General features: G+C 43.3%; 1 protein-coding gene across 4 annotated transcripts in view; it reads right to left on the bottom strand.

Annotated features, from left to right (window-relative positions):
* The window catches only part of LOC140210090 (ubiquitin carboxyl-terminal hydrolase 49-like), a 98,575-nt gene extending 75,669 nt beyond the window's left edge, over positions 1–22,906 (bottom strand). For 2 of the 4 annotated variants that reach the window (XM_072278902.1, XM_072278899.1), the window contains exon 1: positions 22,761–22,906. The gene's annotated coding sequence lies outside the window, so the exon portion shown is untranslated. Of the gene's footprint in view, positions 1–21,447; positions 21,617–22,760 lie in introns of those variants that run through there. The other 2 variants (XM_072278900.1, XM_072278901.1) reach the window with 2 other exon arrangements.
* Positions 22,907–23,771: the final 865 nt, after the last annotated feature.

Here is a 23,771-nt window from a genome sequence, read left to right on the forward strand (position 1 = left end):
ATTTTGCAAAATCAGCAGGTTCCGGTTAATTAGGTCGTTGGTTAATCGGGGCAGCCACTGTCTGGGACAACTCTTAAAGAACAAAAGCCAAACGAGAAATAGCCGGGATTCCCTTTGTTTATTTGGGACACAATGCTGCTCAATTGCCAAACAGTTTCTAACTAGCGCCAGTCGTATGCACGTCGTGTGGCTGTTAGACACTGCACCATTCTTAGAGTGAACAGTTTTTAAATAGCACCACTTGCGTGTGCCTGTGTTCAAAAGGCATTGACTTTGTCACTGATAGTTCTTGAGAAATAAGCAGTAAGACGCTTCAGATCAGAACTGTTTTTGCTCAATGCGGTTTCAAGCATTCAGGCTTGGAGATGCAAGAAACAGCCGAGAGTAAAAACAAAACGATTTCACTACTTCAACAAGTTATGAACTACAAGGAATTTGAAGTTATTGACAAGCACCTTGAATGTTACAATGAAAATTAAGATTTGGAGGATGCAATGGTTGAAAGCATTGTAGAAAGGCAGTACACTATCTGCACTAGGTGCGCTGATTTTGTTCATTTACAGTCAGTCAAATGCATACACAGGATTAATTCCTCAGTTGATAACTATTAGGAACTAATACACAGTGGGCATGTGGCCAAGTGGTTAAAGCATTGGACTAGCTACCTGAAGGTCATGAGTTCGAGACCCAGCCGAGGCAACGTGTTGTGTCCTTGAGCAAGGCACGTAATCACACATTGCTCTGCAACGACACTGGTGCCAAGCTGTATGGGTCCTAATGCCCTTCCCTTGGACAACATCAGTGGCGTGGAGAGGGGAGACTTGCAGCATGGGCAACCGCTGGTCTTCCATACAACCTTGCCCAGGCCTGCGCCCTGGAGAGTGAAGACTTTCCAGGCGCAGATCCATGGTCTCGCAAGACACAGTGTTATAATACTGAGGTGGTATTGTTCTGCATTTCATTTAAATACATAACTTGTTACTCAATTAAATGGTGTTTGTCTTTTTTAAATACTTTTTAAACTATTTTCATGAAACTTTGGCTAATTGGGGCAGCGGCTTAATTGGGCCAAAATATACTAACCTCAAAGTGTCCCAATTAACCAGAATCTACTGTATTAAGAACAGGCAGCCCCTAGGAAAGGGACATGGCTAATGTTTCTAGTAGAAGGCAATTGATATGAAATTTTGTTTCCCTCTCCCCAGATGCTATCTCAACTACTGAGTACTTCAAACAGGAATATGTTGTTCTTGAACATTTGCAAATATATTCCCTTCAACCATCAGTACTTGAACCAGCTAGCGCAACCTGAAAACTACAGTCTAGCAACACTATGATGTCGATCACTTTGCACTAAAATGGACTTGGTTTTGTTCTAATTGTGTTGTTGGTTTAAAAGTTCTGTTCATGTTTTCCTTGTGAATTTTATGTCTCTTATGCTGCACTTGTGCAGGTGATAGTAAGACCACAAGACATTAGAGCAGAATTAGGCCATGCAGCCCAACCAGTATGACTTTCCCTTTTAAATAGATACATCCTAAATTCACTGCAATCTACCAATTGTAATAATTACTGGTATGAAGCTTTCCAAACTAATGAAGATTCCTTGCATCACATATAATAAGTGAAAGATAGAATGACAAACCTTATGCATTTCCATAAGACATGGGAGTAGAATCAGGCTACTCTGCCATTTGATCATGGCTGATCTATTACTTCTCTTAACCCCATTCTCTTGCCTTCTCCTTGTAACCTTTAACACTCTTACTAATCAAGGACCTCTGCTTTAAATATACCCAATGACCTGGTCTCCACAACCATCAGTAGTAATGAATTCCACAGATTCTTCACCCACTGGTCAAAGAAATTCCTCCTCATCTCCTTTCTAAATGGACGTCACTGTATTCTTATATTCTCCTATACAATTCTGTGCCATTTATTCCTGGACTCTCCCACTATAGGAAACATCCTCTCCATGTCCACTCTAACTAGGCCTTTCAATATTCAAAAGGTTTCAATGACAGCTTCATATAAAAAAGATACAGTCTATTTTCTCCTCTTCCCCAGATGGGAATTAACTTGACGCAGGAATATTTCTACCATATACAGTGACAAGGCTGTTACTTAACAGAGCAACACACAAGATACTGGAGGAACTCAGTGGGTCAGGCAGTACCTGAGGAGGGAAACGGGCAGTCGATGTTTCAGGTCGAGACCCTTCACCTGGATGCAAACTGTCTTTTTCCAAACACAAGCAATATATTAAAGATAAGTATTAGCAAGTGGTCAGAGACAAGGCTGGGAATTCTTTGGGACTAACTTGTAGATATTGAGGGAGCATTTCCTCTGCAAGGTCATGTCGGGGCTGGAGTGCAACCAGAACAAGGCCACTCGTACTAATTTGAGAATTACATAAATATTTTCGATGAAAGATATGTAAATAATCTTTTTCTTAAAAAAAGACTATCAGAGTGTCAGGAGGGTGGCTACCCTTTGCCTTTTCAAATGCTAAATGCCAGGCTCGCCAAGTGCACCCACGTCTGATGAATAAATTAAATTATTGTTTGGGAACAAATCCTATTGCAAGGAATTTACAGCGCTTACTTACTTGCTGTTCAAGTTCTCAAGGCCAAAGATTAAGTCACATTTATGACAGTCACGTGTGCCCCAAAGATCAGATTTTAAAATTGCAATCACTTCCAAAATTGAATCGAAACCAGAATCAAGTTTAATATCGCTGGCTTTGGTCATGAAATCTGTTGTTTTGCAGCAGCAGTACATTGCAATACATAATAATAAAATGATAAATTATAAGTATATATTAAAAATTAAGTTAAATAAATAGTGCAAAATAATAGCAAAAAAAGTGATATATCGAGGGATTTAAGACCAAACGGGAAAGCGAACTGCAAAAGTTTAAAACCTTATTTCTTTTTTGCACATAGATTGACTGACTGCATCGCAGCCCGGTATGGAAACGTCTATGCCCTTAAACGGAAAATCCTACAAAAAGTAGTGGATATGGCCCAGTCCATCATGGGTAAGGGACTCTCTACCACTGAGCACATCTACATGGAGCGCTGTCGCAAGAAAGAAGCATCCATCGTCAAGGACCCCCACCATTCAAGACATGCTCCCTTCTCGCTATTACCATCAGGAAGAAGGTACAGGAAGGAGCCTCCGGACTCACACCACCAGGTTCAGGAACAGCTATTATCCCTCAACCATCAGGCTCTTGAACCAGTGGGGATAACGTCACTAAACACCACTTGCCCCATCACTAAACCATGGATTCTTCATCTCATGCTCTTGATATTTATTTATAACTATTTCTTGTCTTTTGTATTTGCAGTTTGTTGTCTTCTGCACTCTGGTTGTTTGTCCATCCTGTTGGGCACAGTCTTTCATTGATTCTATTGTGTTTCTTAGATTTACTCTGATTGCCCACAAGGAAATGAATCTCAGGGTTGTATATGATGACATATATGAACTTTGATAATCAATTTACTTTGAACTTTCAAAATCTGTCAGTAAATTGCAGTGATCCAATTACCAAGAATCTGTACTTCATGTTTATAACATTTGCACAGAAAGCCTGAACTTTTCTGTTGAAGTTCAAGAACACGTATAAATTTGTTTTTTTTTAAGAGCAATGTTTGTTCTGTGCCCCGTGGCGGGCACGGTATTATCGTAGCTGGCCCAGACTCATTAGGATTGTGACCTTTGTACTAGAGCTCATCAAGAAGCAATTTACAATTAAATGCCAAGAAATTCTGCAACAGTTAAACTGTCAAAAAGAATTTTAATATATAATTTTTGAAGAGTGGATTTTCTTTGCAACCATGTGCAAATGATTTGTACACGACTGCTGACAAAGAGACTAGTGGGAGTTCTGCCAAAATTAATTTGTTAACCCTGCCTTCTCCCCACCCATAAACGAGAGATTCTGCAGATGCTGGAAATCTTCAACACACACAAACTGCAAGAAGAACTCGGCAGGTCAGGCAGCATCTATGGAGAGGAATAAAAAGCTGACACTTTGGGCTCAACCCTTCATTGGGAGTAGAATCAAAGGGGGCAGAAGCCAGAATAAGAAGGAGAGAGAAAGAAGTACAAGGTAGCAAATTATGTGAAGCCCGGTGAAGGGGGAAGGTGGATTGGTAAGGGAGGGGGGGTGCTGAAATATGAAGTTGGAAGGGGATAGGTGGAAGAGTTAAAGGGCTGAAGAACTCAGCAGGTTAAGCAGCATCTATGGAGGTGAGTAAACAGTCAACAATTCAGGATAAGACCATAAGACATTGGAGCAGAATGAGGCCATTTGGCCCATCGAATCTGCTCCACCATTCCATCATGGCTGATCCATTTCCCTCTCAGCCCCAATTGCCCGCCTTCCCTTCTCCCCATATCCCTTCATGCCCTGACTAATCAAGAATCTATCAACCTCTGCCTTAAACATAACCAATGACTTGGCCTCCACAGCCACATGTGGCAATGAATTCCACCTTTCAGACCAAGACCTTTCAGGACCAAGTCTGGTGAAGCTGCGTAGATGCTGCCTGACCTTCTGAGTTCAGCCAGCCTTCTATGCCCTGCTCTGGATTTCCAGTATCTGTAGAATCTCTTCTGAAGAAAGAGGAATCTGACAGGAGAGGACAGTGGACCATGGGTGAAATGGCTTCACGTTTTTTTTTGTGTCAAACATTGAATAAGACTCCTTCAGACCATCCTGTTCATGTTGATCATTCAGAACCCAACTATACTCATCCCCTTTACTTGGTCCATAGCCTTTGAATAATGCAGTCTGTATAAAACAGGAATTTCAACCGTGCATGGTAAGACATTTCCTCATGTTCCATTCTCAGGGACTCCTCCAATGGTGGATACAGCCCAGTCCATCACAGGCCAAGCTCTCCCCACCACAATTGAGCACATTTACAGTGAGAACTGCATGCTGCTGCCATCAGGAAGGAGGTATAGGAGGAGGCTTAGCTCCCACAGCACTAGCTTCAGAAACAATTCAAAGTTGTAAGTTCAAAATCTGTATACTATATACAAACTTGGGATTCGTCTCCTTACAGGCTGCCACAAGACAAAGAAAACCAACAGGAAAATAAACGTCAAACATCCAATGTGCAGTGAAAAAAACAAATTGTGCAACCAATAAAAGTAAGCAAACATGAAAGTGAGCTCTCGGACACGAAGCCAGTCATCACCGCAGCCTTTTCAGGAGCCTGGTGGTTACAGGCCACCGCCTCAGTTCACCACAGAGATGAGTAAACCCTAGGGAACAGCGAGCTGGAACCCACTGGCCCATCCCTCTCCTCCTGCCCCAACGCCCTGACCTGAGCAACTACTATCCCTCAACCATCAGGCTCCTGAACCAGTGGGACAACTTCGCCCACCACAACACCGAACACAACCTGTGGACTCATTTCAAGGACTCTGCAACTCATGTTCTCGGTGTTATTTTATTTATCTTTTCTTTTGTAATTGCTCAATTTGTCTTCTTTTGCATATTGGTTGTTTTGTCAGTCTCTGTGTGCAGTGTTTCATTGATTCTATTGTATTTTTTGTGAATGCCTGCAAGAAAACGAATCTCAGGATAGGATTTGGCAACATAAAGGTACTTTGATCTTTGAACGAACGATAAGGCAGCTATTTACACTCAGCATCAGGCTCCATTCCATTAATATAGTAAGGTAGTTTCAACAAAACGAACATAGAAAGTGTGGTCAATAAACATAGCCAGCGCCAGACTTGAATATCCCCAGTGAGAATTGAAACAGTTCTGGATAACTTGTCAATGTCACTTGCCTTGTGCATCCAATGCGACAAGTTTCACCGTGTTTTCTTGGTCAGCCTTCAAGCATCGCGCAGAATTAAATAGCTGCCAGGAGCTCCAAATGTCACTTTAACAGTTGCTTTTACATTCACCGCAATTCACAGGTTCACGGCTCACAAAATCTCGTCTCTGGGTCAGACAGCAAAGATAATGAGTCTATTGTGCGCTCAACGAAACACACACAAAAAAACGTGGATCTCATTTAAATCTTCTTTTCAAGTTGCATATAGGTGGAAAAATGTGAACCAAATCTAATGCAAAATAAGCCACACCAGTTTTTTTTTAAAAAGCGTTTAGTTCTAACTAGTATGTTTCACGTCAAGAACTACTAGCCTGAGAGGACCAATACCACAGAGAGTTCAGCTCATGTGCAGGATTTGCCTTCACTCATTCCTCAACCACTAAATCTCCTGATAAGAAAAAGCTGTTCTGGTTATACACAAGTGCGGTTGTTTTTTCTCTCTGCTGCCCAGCTGCAGCACATACCCCCCAGTGATCTGAAGTGACCTTGCACCCTTTGTCCGGTGGACTGCCCCATTAATCAGCCATTTAACGACGGATAGTCACACAACAAAGGCCTCAGAATGTGTTAATAGTCCATTCATGAAAGGTGAGAATAAGCTGACGTGCCATCTTATTTCAATAGCACATATGGTTATGGCTGCAGGATTTTCTTAATGTGTCATCTGTCAGCTACCCAAACAGTTCAAAAATAATAATTAGTGCATTGGATTTTACACGCTAGTCAATTTAAGGCAGCTCTTTCTTTTCTGAATGTCTGACTGCAACAATCCCTTAGGGGAACCCACCATTTGAAACTATTTCGAAAGGTAGGTTTAGCACGCCCTTAATCCTGTAAGTGTCTGCTGGCTCTTTTCAATCTCTGGAACGATATCAAGCTGATCACAGCACTCACTCCAGATCTGATTCTGTTCAAAATGACAACTCCACATCAATGACCTCAAACCCAGATATTTCAAGTGTCGATCAAGGATGAAGGGTCAGCTTTATTCACCATATATATTTACGTGGACCAGAAGTTTGTTATGGTATGTTGGTCAAGGTGCAACATGCAACAAAAACAATATACAACTTCAAAGTTCAAAGTACATTTATTATCAAAGTATGAATAATACAACCTTGAGTTTCATTTCCTTACAGGCAGCCACAAAACCTGACAAAATCCTTTTAAAAAAGACTAACAACCACCCAATGAGCAGAGAGAGAGAGGAAAAAAACACAAATTGTGCAAACAATAAAAGTAAGCAACAGCATTCAGAACAAAAGTGACACAAAGCCTAGAGCAGCTGGAGCACGCCCTTAGCCTCAGAATACAGAATTATATAAAACAACACTGAAGTTAAAGGACTGCCACAAGAAAGCAGCATCTACCATCAACAACCCCCACTATCCACGCCATGCTCTCTTCTCATTGGGAAAGAGGTACCAGAGCCTCAGCTCCCACACCACCGGTTCAGGAACAGTTATTACCTTACAACCTTCAGGCTCCTGAACCAGAGGGGATAACTTCACTCACCACAACTCTGAACTGGTCACTGAACACGACTATCAAGGACTCTACAACTCATGTTCTCAATATTATGAAGTTATTCATTTATTTATTAATTGATTTTTGTGTTTGCACATTGATTGCTTGTCAGTCTTTTTCACTGATTCTATATACTTAATCGAGATACTGTGCAGAATAGACCTCTCCGGCCCCCGTGCTGCCCCTGATTTAATCCTAGCCCAAACACCGGACAATTTACAACCACCAATTAACCTACCAACCAGTAAGTCTTTGGACTGTGGGAGGAAACCAGAGCACCCAGAGGAAAACCAAGCATTCCAAAGGGAGCACATACAGACTCTTCACAGATGAGACTGGAATTAAACTACAAACTCCGATACCCTGAGCTGTGATAATGTCCGTGGCACCCAATTATTCTATTTCTATTTCTTTGTTTTACTGTGAACACCTGCAAGAAAATTGAACCTCAGGGTAGCATTTGGTAACATATACTACCAAATGTTGGTGATTGACCGTCGTGTCTGACAATGGTGTGAGCAGAATTATCTGCAGCTTAATGTGAAAAAGACTAAGGAGCTGGTGGTAGACCTGAGGAGAGCTAAGGTACCGGTGGCCCCTGTTTCCATCCAGGGGGTCAGTGTGGACATGGTGGAGGATTACAAATACCTGGGGATACGAATTGACAATAAACAGAACTGGTCAAAGAACACTGAGGCTGTCTACAAGAAGGGTCAGAGCCGTCTCTATTTCCTGAGGAGACTGAGGTCCTTTATCATCTGCCAGACGATGCTGAGGATGTTCTATGTGTCTGTGGTGGCCAGTGCAATCATGTTTGCTGTTGTGTGCTGGGGCAGCAGGCTGAGGGTAGCAGACACCAACAGAATCAACAAACTCATTCGTAAGGCCAGTAATGTTGTGGGGATGGAACTGGACTCTCTGATGGTGGTGTCTGAAAAGAGGATGCTGTCCAAGTTGCATGCCATCTTGGACAATGTCTCCCATCCACTACATAATGTACTGGTTGGGCACAGGAGTACATTCAGCCAGAGACTCATTCCACCAAGATGCAACACAGAGCGTCATAGGAAGTCATTCCTGCCTGTGGCCATCAAACTTTACAACTCCTCCCTTGGAGGGTCAGACACCCTGAGCCAATAGGCTGGTCCTGGACTTATTTCCTGGCATAATTTACATATTACTATTTAACTATTTATGGTTTTATTTATATTTAATTATTTATGGTGCAACTGTAACGAAAACCAATTTCCCCCGGGATCAATAAAGTATGACTATGACTGTAAAAGGAAACCTGTGTGTGACAGTGTACACAGCATTATAAGAAGTGATTTAAAGTGTTTACAGTGCAGAGTAGTGACGGGTTGTAGAAAGAGGGCGACTAACTAAAAGTGGTGATCAGATTAACTGCCTGGGAGAAGAAACTTTTAAAAAGGCGTGGTACAATCGCTTTATTCATGACTATTTACTTTTGATCAATAACAAAGCCTTATCAGTTCTTTCAAGTGAAGAAAGTGACCAGAAAACACTAATGGTTGTCAAACTTTTAGCTGAATAGTGGGGAAAAACTACCAAAGTTAAAGGACGTTTCAAGTTTGCCAAAGTTGGTTTTCAAGAAAATGAAATATTTCATTCCGCATCAAAATCGTGCAGCAAAGGAGACTGTCAGAATACACAAAACTTCAACCCCAGCCACAAACACACACAGAGGGCCCACATTTCTCTTAACACAGGCTAGAAAAATATTAAGAACAATTTCTTATACACTGTCACGTTGATTTTGACGCTGAACAAGTGGAGTTAGATTTGCAAACAAATTTCAGAATAGAAGGACATGCTGGCTTCAAGGAAACAAAAGGGAGAACAGAAGACAAATGTGGAACCCTCGTGTGGGAATCAGATGGGCCGTACCTCAGCATTCACCACTCTTCGCCTTACAAAACACAAGCACAGATACATTGAAAATGCACACATCAGAGGCATAATCAAGAGAACTAAGATCATTATCTTCAAAAGAATATTTCGGTGCATTGTTTTAACGAATAGGAGACATGGGCATCAACACTTTAAACAGCAAATGAACCATCTCAGGAAAAAAAACCCTAAATTCCCTCTGAAGTTATAATTGAGTTGATGTCTATGACTGCAGAGTAGCCCATATTTACATCAGGAATGCAGCCTAACCTGCTGTGAATCCAGCTTTTTCTGCTATTTATTTTACTTCGGAGATGATGTCCTGCTGTAGTTGTTCAGGATTCCAGCATAAATCCTTGCTTAAGCCAACCTCGGAGCGATCCCACTGAAGCTCGATTCTCCACCCTGAGTGGACAGGCAGCTGCATACACGTCTTCCCGATGCAAATCACCGCTTCCCTGATTTTCTTTCCATCCATGCACGCATCTGAGTGCTGCTGCCATTTTCAGTGAACGTTACTGCTCCTGCTTTATTGCTGCGTCGATCAGTTTATTCTCTGCACCACAGGTTCATTTAGAAAAGCGGCTGCTGGCTGTGGGATGAACTGGGCCACACATAGAAAGAAATGCGCCAGTATTGAAGGCTGCTGTTATTTTGAAAAGAAAAGCCCATCGCTAGAAGAGCGAGTGGTCAACTTCAGCAACCATCAGCAATGGTTAAAAGAAAGAGGCCTAGGGGGAAATCAATAGCATAAAAGGCCGGGGGGGGGGGGAGGTATGGAGGGGAGAGAAGCTGACAGACAGAATAAATATTAATTTCAGATGGGACTCTTTCTTTAGTTTACATCTCAAAAGAAAACATTCCATTTTTTTAAAAATTCAGTTGTCAAAGAACAGTGTGATTAGCTTTTTGTTTTAAAGGAGAAACAAATGTTCAGTAGGTTTATCTGCAGGAATTTTCCTTAAAAAGAAAGCACTCCCCCCCCCCCCATCTCCACAAGTTATTCCCTTCATCTTTCAACCACTTTGTCCTGTTTCTTTACTAAAGCAGGAAACAGCAGGGGTGGAAGGAGGGGCGTGAGCAGTCAAAGCTAATCGAGTGAGGTCTTGCAGTTTAGTCATGTCTCAGAACAACAGCAGAGGCTGACTCTGTTGGAAGGGCAAGCAGGGTGCGTTTATAGTTTCAGTTCGCTTTCTTTTCACAAAAGGAAAAATACTTTGTGCCAGCCCACCATCCCTTCAAACCTGCTTGGAGAAGTCATATCAAATCGAAGTAAATTCATTAACAAAGTATGCACACAATCCTGAGATTCATTTTCTTGCGGGCATTCATAGTAGATACAAAGAAGCACTATAGAATCAATGAAAAAGAGATAGACAAATAACCAATGTGTAAAAGACAACAAATTGTGCAAACACAAACTAAACAATAAATAATCCAGTATCCAGGACACCTTCAAGGAGCAGTGCCTCAAAAAGGCTGCGTCCATCATAAAGGACCCCCACCACCCAGAACGTGCCCTCTTCTCATTGCTACCATCAGGAAAGAGTTGCAGGAGCCTGAAGGCACGCACTCAGTGATTCAGGAACAGCTCCTTCCCTTCCGCCATCAGATTTCCGAATGGACATTGAACCCGTGAACACTACCTCAGAACTTTTTTATTTCTGCTTTTGCATGACTTATTTAATAATTTAACATATACACACACACACTTCTTACTGTAATTTACAGTTTGTTGCAATGTACTGCTGCCACATAACAACAAATTTCACAACATATGCCAGTGATATTAAACCTGATTCTGAAATACTGTTGAGAACATGAGTAGTAGTGCCCTTGAAAACGGAATCAGTTCGGTGTTGAAGTGAGTGAGTTTCCTATTTGTAATCAGTGACAATCCCCCTAGTAAAAAACACCTTACAATTCTATTACAGAGTGTACCAACCAAGAAAGTAAACACTCTACTCATGCCAGAGAGAAGAAACGGGAAAGATTCCTTCTTCTCCATCCCTTTACCTATCACTTCCCAGCTTCTTACTTCACCCCCCTCCCCCACCCACCCAGCTTCACCTATCACCTACTAGCTTGTACTCCTTCCCCTACCCCAGCTTCCTATTCTGGCATCTTCCTTCTTCCTTTCCAGTCCTGATGAAGGGTCCTGGCCCGAATCATCGACTGTTTATTCATTTCCATAGATGCTGCCCGGCCTGCTGACTTCCTCCAGCATTTTGTGTGTGGTGCTCTGGATTTCCAGCATCTGCAGAATCTCCTGTGTTTACATTAATTAAGTTGTTGCTGACTGCTTAAACCACCTGCAGAAAAAAAAGTCGTAACAAAGACTTCCCTTTCATTTTCAAAATTCTTCCCCTTCAGTGATATTAAATCTGATACTGATCCAGAGGCTTAACCAAGTTTACCAAATAAATCCTATTGACTTTAGAGAGTTCAATTCCCCTGGAAGTCAGAGGCAATCTTTAGCCCCTCGTCACCCAAATGGAGAACCGTTAGCTCAATCCTTACACAGATTAGCAATTCAACACGGAATGGGTTGAACTGATGTACTATCTTCCTGCTCAAATGGATATACGTCTCCTAGTGTGGTTAAGATTGACCATCTAATTCATATCTCAACATTAAAGGGCTGAGAGGAAAATTGGATCAGCCATGATGAAATGGCAGAGCAGACTCGATGGGCCAAATGGCCTAATTCTGCTCCTATATCTTACAGTCTTAAATAAGCACCTTTAATGCTGAAGCCACAGTGTGAAAATGACTAAGGAGACACAAGAGACTGTAGATGCTGAAACCTGGAACAACAAAGAGCTAGAGGTACTTGCTGAATACCTCCAGTGCTCTATGATAGAAAATGACTCCCACCCCACTCCCATCAAGCAGCAGCATTTTTGGACATCATTCTGGTTTATGAAGGCCCCACAAAAAGGCAGGATCTTCATTTTCTCTTGAAATAGTTCTTCAAACACGTCATATTTCATTCTATATCTCTCTCATCACACAAAATGCTGGAGGAACTCAGCAGGTCAGGCAGCATAAACGGAGGGGAATAAACAGCAGACATTTCGGGCCAAGACTTTCATCCGCTCCTGAGGAAGGGTCTCAGCCCAAAACGCGGACTGTTTATCCCTCTCCATAGATGCTGCCTGACTGGCTGAGTTCCACCATCATTCTGTGTGTGTTGCTCTGGACCTCCAGCATCCAGAGAATCTCTAGTGTTTTTTCTCCTCCTGCAGATGTTAGAATCTGGAGACAAAAACCAGCTTCCGGAGGAACTCAGTGGATCAGACAGCATCTGAGGAGGAAAATGTACAGTCGGCGACCCTTAAGTAGCATCCTATGCCCTTATAGTGGAGGATTATTGAACAAACTCTGATTGTTTTCTCTGGAACGGTGGAGACTGAGGGGAGACCCAAAAAAATTTTATAAAATATGAAAGCCACCAATATAGACTATCAGTCAAAACTGCTAAAACTATAGAGTATGCAGTGCCCTACGCTCTATAGTTTGTTCAAAATTCAGCACCTCTTATTATTCTCTGCTATTTTCAACAGATTCAATATCTCCTAGTATTCCAACATTACCTTCCTGATCTCCTACTCCAATGTGTCCATCTCTGTCCATCTGCATCCTCTGTTACCCTTCTCTAAATGCCCATTCAATCTCCTCCAGTTTTTATTCCACAGTGTAGTTCTTGATGCCCTCCAGTGAACTGTCATTTTAATATTGCAGAGTTTTTCTCCGAAGAGTGGTGCAATTTATTGGTAATTCTAAGCCATCAAAACACTCCAGCTATTCACTCACTGCCGCACTAGAATTCGCCAGAGGCTGCAGAGTTCTAACATCAAAACAAAAAGCATAACATGCTGCAGAAAAGCCGGCCAGCACTCCTAACATGTCACAGAGATGTATTCGAGAACCAACATCTTGATGCAATTTCAAGATCAGAAAACGAGAGGCACCATCATTCAAACTAGAAACTTGAGATACACCACAACAATCCAAGGACTAACAAGGAATGAAATCATACAAAGGGCCTCAGATTCAAACCCTCTACCCTCAATCCCATCAATGCTCAATAACCTGGTGTACACTGGGTGTTACCTATGGCCCTGACACACCTGTCAAATAAAGCTAATCTTTAATAATCACTAAATTTTTAGAAAAAAGTGAACTCAAGGAAGCAGAGTGAAGGAAGTGACATGAAAAGGAAGGCCATCAGTACCCAGTCAAACTCAATCCCACCTAACACCTACATGTAAGTAGTTGGAGTCGTTGCTCCAAAGGAGAAAGGAGCGACCAGCAGCCTTATCACTGCAATGGTCACTAAATTCTCCGAACCCACCACCTTGGGATTTTCCTAGGTCGCTGTGAACAACGGGGATGGCAAGGCAGCCTAGTGGCCAGCACAATACTTTACAGTACCAGTGACTCAGATTCAATTCCCACCACTGCCTGACAGTTCTCCCAGTGACCACGTGGGTCTCCTCCCAGTCCAAAGACGCACCCATTAATAGGTTAATTGGTTGTTGTAAATTGTCCCGTGATTAGGGTTGAATTAAATCGCGGGATTGCTGGTTACTGTGGCTCGAAGGGCCAGAAGGGCCTGTTTCATGTTGTATCTCCATAAATAAATAAATTACTCAGGGCTAATTAAAATATTGCATGCATTTAACAGAAAGGAAGATGTGCTAGCGATGGAGTCAAAGTAAATTTATTATCAGAGCACATATATGTCACGATATACTACCCTGAGATTCACGTTCTTCAGGCATACTAAGTCCAGTAATAGAATAATAATCATAACAGAATCAATGAAATTCGGTATAAAGTCCTTCAGAAGCTCTGGGGGTGCCTTTTCTATGAGCAATGTGACAGCATTTTCATACGCAGCAAGGTCCTACACACAGTGGCACAGTGGTCCGAGAATTGTTTCTCAGTGATGCCGAGTGAGAATTAGGAACTGTGAGGAATTTGAGAATTCCTGCCACAATCTGTAAGGACAGTTCGTGCACTGTCTCTGTGACCATGTTCATTTTCTCTGGGTGCTGCAGTTTCTTCCTACGTTCTAAATACGTAAGGGTTAGGATTAATAAATTGTGGGCATGCTACGTTGGTACTGGAAGCATGGCGACCCTTGCGGGCCGTTTCCAGCACTTCCTCAGACTGTATTCGTCATTGACAAAAAACGTCACATTTCACTGGACATGACAAATTAATCTAATCTTTAATCTTTAGAATAATTCCCGATCATTTGCAAAAGAGATTCATCGGTTCTTTTGTCTATATTCAAGACAGTAGGTAAGCTTAACACCCCATCTGATAAGGTAGCATGTTCCAGGAACCGTGTGGGGGAAAGAAAACTTGCCTCAAATCTTCTTTAAACTCTCCCCTCTCACCTTAAACTTATGCCTTCTAGTATTTGGCGTCTCCACCCTGGGCAAAAGATGATCTACCTTATCCGAGTCTCCCATAGCTTTATACACTTCTACCAGTTCCCCCTTCAGCCACAGACACTGCAGAGAAAACAACTTCATCCAATATCAGCTTATAGCTATTACTCTCCAATCTGAGCAGTAATCTGGTGAAAAGATTACAGATTCTCCTTATTTGCCATCAAAACATACAGTGAAATGCATCACTTGTGCCAATGACCAACACAGTCTGAGGATGTCTGGTGCCAACATGGTATGCCCACGACTCACTAACACTGACCCATACATCTTTGGAATAAGGGAGGAAACCAGAGCACCCAGAGGGAACCTACATGGTCACGGGAAGAACGTACAAGCTCCTTACAGACAGTGGCGGGAATTGAACCCTAATCAGTTAGTGTTACGCTAACTGCTTGGCTACTGTGCCACCGTCAAATTCTAATACACTGAAGTCCCAAGCTGAAGTCTCTAAAGATGGATTTCAAACTGTTAACCTTCTGAGTGGAAGCCAGAGCTGAGCCACAACTCCGATTCTACTCTGTTAACGTAGAATCCCAGTGAAAACTGACTGCCATGTACTCGGTGGCCACTTTACTAAGTATCACCTGTACCTAATAAAGTGGCCACTGAGTGTATGTCCATGGTCTTCTGCTGCTGTAGCCCAACCACTTCCAGGTTCGACATGTTGTGCATTCAGAGATGCTCTTTTGCACACCACAGTCGTAACGCATGGCTATTTAAATTACTGTCACCCTCCTGTCAGCTTGAAACAGTCTGGCAACTTTCCTCTGACCAATCTCATTAACAAGGTGCTTTCGCCCACAGAAATGCCAGTCACTTGATTTTTTTTTCCCCTTGCGCAATTCTCTGTAGCGTCTATAGCGCCTGCTGTACATGAAAATCCCAGGAAATCAACAGTTTCTGAGATTCTCAAACCACCCCATCTGGCACCAATAACCATTCCACAGTCAGTCACTGAGCTCACATTTCGTCCCCATTCTGATGATTGGACTGAACAACAAATGAACCTCTTGATCATGTCTGCATGCTTTAATGCATGGGATTGCTGCATGATCGGCTGATTAGATATGTGTATTAACAAGCAGGTTTACCTAATAAGGTGGCTACTGCTGGAGTACAAGGTGATGTTCTCACATATTAAATGGCAAAAACAAAAAAAAAGGAATTCATCTGCAACTGAATAGAATTTTAAAAAGCCAGTTGTGTGGGTGTCAGTTATCAAAGTTGGTGCTGCTTTAAGAAGAGCAACTGAAAGAAATGTGCAGGTGATGTTTTTTGTATTGTCTGCAAGGACTATAACAAATAAAAGAAACTATGTTATGTAATTGCATTGTGAGGAAAGAATTTTGAAATGAAAGGGACTATTTAGCAATACAGTGAATCCGGTTAATTGGGTCACCGGTTAATCAGGGCGGCCACATATGGGACAACTCTTAAAAAACAAAAACTAATTGAGAATATAGCCAGGACTCCCTTCATTTGTTTGGGATATAATGTTGTTTATTTGGGGTAGGAGATTGCTGTCAGTTTCTAACTAGTGTCAGTTGAGTCCACATCTGCACGTTAGACACTACACTGTGCTTCGAGCAGTTTTTAAGTAGTGTCAGCTGCATGTGCTTGTATTCAAAAAGAAGTGATTTTTGTCACTGGTAGTTGTCCAGAGATAAGCAGTAAGACAATTCAGGACTATTTTGCTGACTGCGGTTTCCAGCATTCAGATTTGGAGATACCAGAAATGGCCAGGAGTGAAAATTAAACAATTTCACTACTTCAAAGAGTTAGAAACTACAAAGAATTTGAAGCTATTGACAGTCATCTTGAAAGTTACAATGAAAATGCAGAGGATGCAATTGCCAATAGCATTGTATGAAGGCAGTCCATTACCTGTATTAGGTATTGTCTCTGATTTTATTCATTTCCAGTCAATCAAAAGAACACAGCTGCATACACTGGATGAGTTGCTCTATCGATAACTATACACAGTTTTATAGTACTGTAGTAATATTGATAGTATTCTAATTTGTTCTGTATTTAAATTAAATACATAATCTATTGCTCGGTTAAACAGTAGTTTATCTTTTTATACCTTTTTAACTATTTCCACGAAACTCTGGCTGATTGAGGAAACTGCCTAATTGGACCAAAATGTCCTGCTCCCGATGTGTCCCAATTAACTGAAATTCACTGTGTATCACAGGCTTATTAGAATAATTTTGTATCTTTGTGCATTTAGACAGTGACAAGCTTGTTCATTTGTATAATGTGACAAAAGCACTCAGTGTGCTTCAGAATTCATGAAAGGAGGAATAAGGGTCCAGGTCCTCCCCACCTTCATTAAGTCAGGGCATTAGGTAGAAAAACCTGGAGAGGTACTGTGCTCAGTTTTGGTCTCTCTGCTAATAGGAAAGGCGTTACTAACTGAAGAAAAGAATTGCAAGGATGTTGCCGGGACAAGAGGGACTGAGTTACCGAGAGCAGTTAGACAGGTGAGGACTTTACTGCTTACCGCGTAGGAGACTGAGAGATGATTTTATAGAGGTGTATAACATTATGAGCGGCGTAGACAAGGTGAATATATAATATTTTCCTCAAGATGGGATATCAACAATTAGATGGCACAGGTTTAAAGAAGAGGGGAAAGATTAAATAGGAACTTGAGGGGTAACTTTTGTTAAATACAAAGGGTGGTATCTATGTGGAATCAACTGCCAGAGGAAGTGGTTGAGTTGGGTACAATACCAACTTCTAAAAGACTGAGGCAGGTACACAAAAAGGAAAAGTTTAGAAGGTTATGGGCCAAACATGGGCAAATGGGACAAGTTTGGATGGGACACCTTGGTCCACATAGATCTGCTGAACCAACAGGCCTGTTTGGGTGGCTGTATAACTCTGACTTCCGAACAGCCCACACATATACCAGTGGGATGAATCTACCATGTAGGAACTTTGACTGGCTTGATTTCTGACAAGAACGGTTCAGGTTACGGGCAGTTAACTGGAACAGAACCCAGGAAAATCCTAGAGTGAACCTGTATTGTCAAAGAAGCATGCAAAAGACCTGAGCCTGAGGCCTTGTCAGCTGAAGATTCTGTATCTTTTAGAATTGATCTTAAAGTTTCTTGCTTGTTTTTAAAGCATTGAATGTTCAGAAACTGAAGTACATCACAGAATTGCTTTTGTTTCACAATCCTGCTCAAGTTCTCGGGAATTCTTCAGTCAATTTAAACTATCTCCCTAAAAGATACTTGTCAGGGCAGCTTTTTTTGAACTACACTCCTAAACTGTGGAATTTCAATATCTAAAACTAGAAGGGTTGCAGACTCAGTTGACACTTTTAAACACCAGCTTAAAACCTACTTATTTAACCTTGCTTTTTGCCTTTATTTTCAAGTTAATTATATTTTGTCTTTTATTTTCATGTTATTTATATCTTGTCTTTTATTTTCATGTTTGCACTTTAGCCCATTGTAAAGCAATTTGAATGACAATGTCTGTAGGAAAAGTGATCTATCAATAAGTTATTATTATTAAGAGTGGCCAGTATGTTCAGGATTGATTACGGTGAAAGTTGGAGGACAGCGATGCTGGATCGGTATTCAGTAGGTGGAAAGAAGCACAAGGTCCTGTAGAAAGGGTTGTAACATGGAGGCATTGATTACGAGGAGCCAGTGTGAACAGAGGGGCCAAAAGGCCTAATTCTGCTCCTAGATCTTACGGTCTTATGGAAACTGAGTGTGGGAGGTGGCAGTCTGATGCGTTTTTGACGTGAAGTATAACTATTTCTCACCCACTGGTATCTTTATTTAACCATAGAGCTCGGAGTTGGCCCTTCCAGTACGTCGAGTCACCCCGTCCCAGCAAATCCATGACCCCAATTAACCCTAATGTGACCATGGGACAACTTACAATGACCAATTAATCTAACTGGTACGCCTTTGGACTGTGGGAGGAAACCGGAGCACCCAGGGAAACCCCATGCTTTCCACAGGGAGGACGTACAGAGACTTCCTTACAGAACGGTACCAGAACTGAACTCTGAAACGCCCCAAGCTGCAACAGCATCGCACTAACTGCTACTAACGGGGCTTATTTTGGGATAAAAGGAGAAGAGAATGATGGAGGCCTTTTAGAACGGGATCAAAGGATCAAAAAAAGGCTAGAGCAGCAAAGAATATATAGCAGTTCCATTCAAATACAATCCAGGTAGTCCCACTTCCCTTTCAGATATTTACACAGCTCTCCTTTGAATGTTGCTAGAATATATAAGATGATAAGAGGCATTGATACAGTGAACAGCCAGTGACCTTTCCCCAGGGTGGAAATGGCTAATACAGAAAGGGTATCATTTTAAGATGACTGGATGAAACTATTGGGGGGGGGGGTCAGAGGTAGATTCTTATTACACAGAGTGGTGGGTGCGTGGAACACACCACTGGGGTGGTGTAGAGGCAAATACATTAGGGACATTTAAGAAACTCTTAGATAAGCATGTTACGTTGGCGCCAGAACATGCAGCACTTGCAGGCTGGCCACATCACATTGTTAGGTTGCGCTGGTCGTTAACACAAATAACACATTTCACTGCGTGTTTCGATGTACGTGTGATAAATAAATGAATCTGAATCTCACTGAAAGAAAACGGAGGGATATGCAGGAGCGAAGCGTTAGATTGATCCTGGGGTGGATTAAGAAAAAAATCGGCACCACATCATGGGCTGAAGGGCCTGTACTCTGCTCTACCACTCCACAGTATGTTCTTTGTTACAATTAAAATCTGCCTTCAGACAATCAACTCTCCACTGTCTTACATTTGGTTTCTTTGCCAATCACATTCAAGGTCCGCACGTTCTTGACACCAGCTCCCATGCCAAATGGAACAGTTTCCTTCAACCTTTGTGTATCGCTCCATAATTTTAACTACTTTAATCAAAGTTTCTCACAGTCTCATCCATCCCAAGTAATCAATGCAATATTTCCAGCAGATCTACATTCCTTAAAGTCACTTGCACATGCCCTCTCCAAAGATTTTACATCTCTCTTAAAACGTAGGGCTGAGAACTGGACTCTAAATTCCATTTGTGGCCAAATCAAGTGATTTTTTTTCTTTGAAGATTCATTGTAACTTGGTCACCTTGTTACAGGAGAGACATTGTCAAGCTGGAAAGGATGCAACAGATTCTGCACAGATGCTCAAAATCCAGAACAACACACACAAGATTCTGGAAGAACTCAGAAGGTCAGGCAGCGTCTATGGAAGGGAATAAACAGTCGACGTTTCAGGCCAGGACCTGGGTCCTGATGGAGATGCTCAATCTGATTTGTATAAACATTACACAAGACAAGCTTCTTCACTGGTCCATGTGGCAAAACCAATACCTGCTTCTAAACAAAAAACTGGAGGCAATCAGTGGGTCAGGCACCATCTCTGGAGGGAAATGGACAGTCAACATTTCCAGCCCCTCCTCCATCTGCCTGTCATTACCCCCTCCCCATCTGGATCCATCTATCTCGCCTGATCCTTTCTCCCCATATTTATCATCCCTATGTCTTTCAGTCTACGCAAATTGGCAACTGTCCATTTTTCTCCACAGATGCTGCCTGACACGCTGAGTTCCTATAGCATTTTCGCTTGTGGTTATATTTCTCATGTCTGCTCCCCAAAGACCAGAAAAACGCACCTTCATAATGCCTACCTGCTATCAAAGGACATATACGTATACAGAAAGGTGCTGGAAAAGAGCCAGTTAAATATGATCCCACCCACCCTGCTCATGGACTGTGAGTCCCACTCCCATCAGGGAGGAGGCTACGTAGTATCCACACCAGGACCACCAGACTCAAAAACAGTTGCTTTCCCCAAGCAGTAAGGAAAACACCTCCACCCACAAACCCACCCCACCACATCCCCAACCACCACTACTTTATCGTTTCCTGTCAGTCACCTTATGTACAGCCACTCCTGTGCCTAGCGTCACTTCATGGACATACAGTCAATGAATATAAGCTAGTTTATGTATTTAAATTATTGTATTCTTTATCTTATCGTGTTTCTTTTTGTGCTGTAACAATTATTTAGTTCTCCTATACACTTGTGTACTGGAAATGACATTAAATAATCTTGAATAATTTGCAAACAAAAAGCTCAGCGCATTCAGGAATTCCACAGCAAGGTGATCAGTATGCATAGTTTCTCCCTGACATTTTGCACTTTCAGAACTTGCACCTCTGATATAACCACGGACCTCGATGTGGAATATGTTGGCAAATTGCAAAAGAACACCATTCAATGCTAAAAAAAAAGAGAACGTACCCTCCAAGGCACATTTCACCCTCAAAGGTGGCGGGTTACAGCCACCTGCTCTTTTTTTAAACCAGATCAGTGGGCGCAGCCATTCCACCAAGTCCACGAAAAGCAGAACGCAAAGGGAAAAAAAATATCTACATCTGTCAACGATTACGGCAGAAAATTCAAAGGATGGTACACTGGCGTCATAAATCACAACTTCCATCGCCCAGAAACAATGCCGAAAAGGTAGCGTGGGACAGTTCACACGTTGTACACACATGGGGAACCCTTTTGTAGCGATGAAGCCACCAAGATCCCATACCTCACCACCACACACACACACACACACACACACACACAAAGTTTACAGAAAAAAACACTCGCTTCTGACCTGTCCAACCTGGTTTTGCCCGCGGAGGATCCGACACGAGTAAAAGCAGCTACGATTTACACGCGCGTTGCGATTTAAACAAATTCACCGTTTGAAAAGCGGCAACAACAACAACAAAAAGACCATGCGACGCGAGCGCAGGAGCCATCATGAGAGCAACACGACAGACAGGCAACACTTCATCCAATCCGCCGAGATGGGATCGGCGCAACGACACCCGAGGGAGGGAGGGAGGGAGGGAGGGGGAAGAAAGGGAGCTTTGCCTTACGTTCCTTGCCCAGGGGAGGGGGAGCACGTCGAGGCGCAAATCTGGATTTTCCACCGGACTGAAAGTTGAAGTCACTGAGATAAATCTGCACTCATTGATGGCAGCGGGATTACTTGCCGGACGGCGGCGACGGCGGCGGCATCATAATCGCCATGTCACACCCCGGGGCAGACGGAGGGAGGGAGTGGGGCTGAGGGGAGATCATAGGAGGGTGGGGGGGGGGAGATCAAAGAGGTGGCGGTGAATCAGAGAGGGAGCAGAGAGGGGAAGAAATCAGAGGGAGGAATCAGAGAAGGGGAGAATCGGGGGGAAATCAGAGAGGGGCGGATCAGACAGAGCGGAATCAGAGAGGGGGTTCAGAGAGGGTATCAGAGAGAGGGGAATCAGAGGTGGGGGTTCAGAGAAGGAGGATCGGGGGGATCAGAGGGGGCAATCAGAGAGTGGTGAAATCACAATGGGAGAAATCAGAGTGGGAAATCTGGGGAGGGGATCAGAGTGGGAAATCTGGGGAGGGGATCAGAGTGGGAAATCTGGGGGATCACAGCGGGAAATCTGGGGAGGGATCAGAGCGGGGAATCTGGGGAGGGAATCGGAGTGGGAAATCTGGGGAGGGAATCAGAGTGGGAAATCTGGGGGGATCAGAGTGGGAGAATCTGGGGTTTCAGAGTGGAGGAATCTGGGGGAGTTCCGAGTGGGGGAATCTGGGGATCTGAAGGAGAATCAGAGCGAGGAGGTGGAATTGGGAGGGATCAGTGATGGGAATCAGAGGGATCAGGGAGAGGGGAATCAAGGAGAGAGAATCAGTAGAGGAGGGTGACCAGGGAGAAAGGAGATGGAGGGGGACGAAAGTGGACAGGGTGGAATGGGAGGAGGAGTGAGGATTTCAGAATGAGTGGGTGTTGAGTGTTGGGGATGGGGACTGAAGAGTGAAGGGGGTTGAGGGTTGGGTTTAAGGGATGAGTACCTTCCCCCGGGTCCCACAGGTCCCTGCCTCCCTCCTTTAATGAAGCACTGAGCGGCGCCCCGGCCCCACTAAGTCACTCACCCACCAGCCTGCCGCTGCCACAGCGGGCCGCCCTGCCGTCACTGACCGGCCTCGGGCACTCCAGGCCCGGCCGGGCCCCGCCGCCTCCATCCACCCCCAGAACAATGGGCCGCCGCAGGAAGTGGCGGGGCGGCGCCATTGCTGCCGTGACGTCAGCGGTCAGGGTTCAGCGGGCAGGCACGTGACCAGGGGATCGGTGTGGGTCGCCACTCGCTGTACGGACGTGCTCTCGGCTCACGGGGATACGAACACACGCACACAGTAGCTCTGCACAAGGAAATGTGCACACACTCACTGCACACGGGTGTGAGCGCACACGCCACGCTGTGCTGGTCACTGTCAACGACGTCCTCTCTGTTTCTTTTCCAGCTACACGCTCCAACCGTTGCTCTGAGCAGGAAATTTTCACACGGCCTGAAAACTGCACGGCACTTTAATAAAACATTATAGAAAAGAACATTCCAGCTGCGTGGCAACAAAGGCTATGGGCGCTGGAGCATTTCAGCTACTGCACGGCCACACATCTTAAAGGGAACACTGACTGGTACAGTAAACTCAAACTATAAAGAGAGCACTTGAGAAGTTTTCATCTAAACAATTAGACACATCAAGTAGTTCCCTAAGGATATTTTTTTTCAAAATATGTCTATCAATAGCAAACTTGATTCATATTCCATAGGCCAAACTTTCCAAGTGGGAGATTTCTTTTTCACTATATATATACTCGTAGACACAAACCACACGTGTGGGTATTACTGCAACATATAGTCATTTTATTAATTTAGTGAGATACAGTGCGGAACAGGCACTCCCAGTCCTTTGAACCACGCCTCCCAGCAATCCCCAGATTTAACCTAATAATGGGACTATTTACAATGACCAATTAACCTACCATCCGGTAGGTTTTGGATTGTGGAAGGAAACCAAAGCACCAAAGAAACCCACATGGTCACAGGGAGAACGTGATGCTCCTTGCAGGCAGCAGCGGGAGTCAAACCCAAGTCATCTGTC

This window comes from Mobula birostris, chromosome 14 (genome assembly GCF_030028105.1).
Source record: "Mobula birostris isolate sMobBir1 chromosome 14, sMobBir1.hap1, whole genome shotgun sequence".
Lineage (NCBI taxonomy): Eukaryota > Metazoa > Chordata > Chondrichthyes > Myliobatiformes > Myliobatidae > Mobula > Mobula birostris.